At 42.2% G+C, this 3,150-nt stretch overlaps 1 pseudogene; it reads left to right on the forward strand.

The window, feature by feature from the left end:
- Nucleotides 1–1,871: 1,871 nt before the first annotated feature.
- On the forward strand, nt 1,872–2,295 carry LOC118759434 (coiled-coil domain-containing protein 12-like; annotated as a pseudogene).
- Nucleotides 2,296–3,150: the final 855 nt, after the last annotated feature.

Here is a 3,150-nt window from a genome sequence, read left to right on the forward strand (position 1 = left end):
GCTTCTCCCTCAATATCCCCTTTTACCTCAGATACATGATGGAAACAATATGGACATAAGAGCATTGCCCACCTCCCTATCCCCCTGAACCTTTTTTTTTTTTTTTTCTTCTCTTTCTTGATTTTCCTTCAACTATAGTTAACTATGTAAAGATTGTCAACAACAATACAATAAAATGGATTATAAAATGAAAAAAAAAAAAAAATGTGCATGTGAAAAAAAATCAACTAACATTTAAAGAAAAACCAATTAAATTCACAGAAGACCTCTCACAGGAAACTCTCCAGGCAAGAAGAGAATGGAGCAACATAATCCAGATTCTAAAAGCAAAAAATTGTTGGCCCAGGATAACATATCTAGCAAAGCTTCCCTTTGTCTTTGAAAATAAAATAAAATTCTCCCACACTAAAGAAAATTTAAAAGAATATACCTCTTTCAAACCTGCCCTAAAAATGATGCTTAAAAATATTGTCTTGACAGGGAAGAGGAATAACACCCACCAAAACCAAAGACAAATGTGAAGAACATCCCAGTAAAATTACAGAAGCCTAAATCAACAAATAAGCCAAATGCTAATATGATAGGGCCAAATTATCACCCATTCATATTAACCCTGAATGTGAATGGAGTAAACTCATCAATCTAACAGCACAGATTAGGAGACTGAATTAAAAAAATAAAACCTATCTATTTGTTGCCTACCCAATATTCAACACACCAAAAAAGATCAGCAGAAACTATATCTCCTGGATTTTGACTTTTTTGTTTGTTTGTTTCATTTCTTCAAAACACTTTCTTCTGATCAAATTCTTCAATGACTTAGATCATACAGTAGCATCATTTTCTTTGCGTAGGTTCTTGATTTTCTTTTTCATTTCTTCAGCGACACTTTAATCACTCAGTAGCATTGTTATATAACTACACGGCATTTTTAATTTCTTTTTTTTTGTTCTTCCTGTTGTTGATTTTGTATTGTGGCTTTTCATTTAAAGGGGTGTATAGTAACTGTGCAATAGAGACTATCATATCCAGATGTGAGGATACAATTCAGTATGCATCTCTACTTCCAAATCAAAGATGGTCTCCCAATGAAATTGTTTACTGTATTTTGACAATAGGAGGCTGGGCTCTATACCATTCTCCATGCCCACAATAATGCACATATGAATGTTTTTGAAGAACTATACTATAGTAATATTATTGGGGAACTCAGTGAGGGAAGAGTCTTTAGCATGGGGAAAGAAAAATCCCAGGGCCCATGGAATTGCATTATAAAATGATAATAATAATATAAAGGAAGTAAAACGAAGATACAATGCAATATACATCCCTACTTCCAAATCAAAGATGGATCCCAGTGAAAGTATTGGACATATTAGACACTGGGATGCTGGACTGCCTGACACTGTTACAGTAATGTCAGGGCACACTTAGAATAACTGGTAGACTGATAGATTTACAACTCCTTATCAAGGACTATACTACTGTAACAATATGGGAAAAATCAGTTAGGAGATGGCAACTTGAGGGGAGGGGAATCCCAGACCCTACATAATTGTACCATGAAAATGCAAAAAAAAAAAAAAAAAAAGGCAAAGACATACTTGCAGGCAAGGGTGTGAAAACAATTGATAGGTTTAATAGATAGGCTTATGGAAGCTTCCATAAGCTCAAATCACCTGCCTGATGTTGATATGTAAACTCCTCAAAGCTTCCTCCCTTTATCCTATGTGTTCCTCAGCCCATAAAACCCTGATGCTACTAACAAACTTTGGGTATTGACCATCAGCCAGTAATGCACACATGCGATTACCGGTTGCTCGCACCAATTTATCTCTGCCAAACAGAGAAGTGACGCATGAACAAGGAAGATGGCTGCGTTGGCAGCGGCCAGTGTGGGACAGCTACAAGAGCAGGCCGTGTAGCAAAAGAAAAGGCTGAGGGCCCTACAGGAGAAAGCCGGACACAAGGACAAGGAAGAGGGGGACCAAACGGCTCGGAGCGGAGGAGGAGAAAGAGGAGAATCCCGGGGGGAACGCGGGCTGCAGAGTTATGTCTCAGAGGATGAGGATCTGGAGAGCAGGAGGGTACCCCCGATGGAGCCAACCATGGAGGAAGTGAACCCAGCCAACCCCGTTCCCTGGAAGCCTGACTGGGACCTTAAGCAGCTGACAAGGTGCATCCGGAGGACCGTGGCAGAGCTCATCCGTGAGAGGCTGAGAGGTCAGAACCCTGGAGTGTCTAGGCTCTGCAGTGGACGCCACCACCGAGCAAGAGGCCTGCGACTCAGACTGAGGCATAGCCTGCAGCCTGTCTGCCATTAGGCATGTCCTACAAGTGGCTGGACTGGGTTGGCCTGGGTGTGAAGTCAGCTCCTCAGCTCCGAAGAGTCCCAGTCACCCCAAGGAGGGAGAGTGCCTTGGCTCGCCTGGGTCTGTACAGAAGGGTTTTTGATATTTTCTGTGTTTTTGTATTTACTCTTTGGAAAAAAGAAAAATAAAATGAAGGACTTCTACAGAATTAATCAAAATGGAGTAAACATGGTTCATTGCTAACTGCAATACTTTTCGCTTTTGTATCTTCTGGTTTGTTTGCTTGTGAGCTTGCACACCAAACTGCCTGTGTGACCTTCAGCACGGATAAGTCTCAGTTCCTAGGAATCAAAACCTGAGTCTGGTTATCTCACAGGTGGCTCCAAGACCTGAGTCTGGACCCAAAAAAAGATGGGCACAGGCTGTCCAGTCACAACAAGCTCTTGTAAACTGTCCCTATAAAAACCCTGTAAATGTGTTGCTCAGGGCCGCACTCTGGTAAGCAGTGTCAGTCTTGGTCAGTTGGTCAGTCACCTTGCCTCTCATTGTAATAAACCTTTATTGTGTGGCCTGGCACAGTAGCCTGGCAGCTAAAGACCTCGCCTTGTACAAGCCAGGATCCCATATGGGCATATGGGCACCAGTTCTAATCCTGGCGGCGCTGCCTCCTATTCAGCTTCCTGCTTGTGGCCTGCAAAAACAGTTGAGGACAGTTCAAAGCTTTGGGACCCTGCACCTACATGGGAGACTCAGAAGAACCTCTTGTTTCCTGGCTTCGGATTGGCTCAGCTCCAGCCATTCCGGTCACTTGGGGAATGAATAATTGGATGGAAGATCT

This window comes from Ochotona princeps, chromosome 4 (assembly GCF_030435755.1).
Source record: "Ochotona princeps isolate mOchPri1 chromosome 4, mOchPri1.hap1, whole genome shotgun sequence".
NCBI classification, from domain to species: Eukaryota; Metazoa; Chordata; class Mammalia; order Lagomorpha; family Ochotonidae; genus Ochotona; species Ochotona princeps.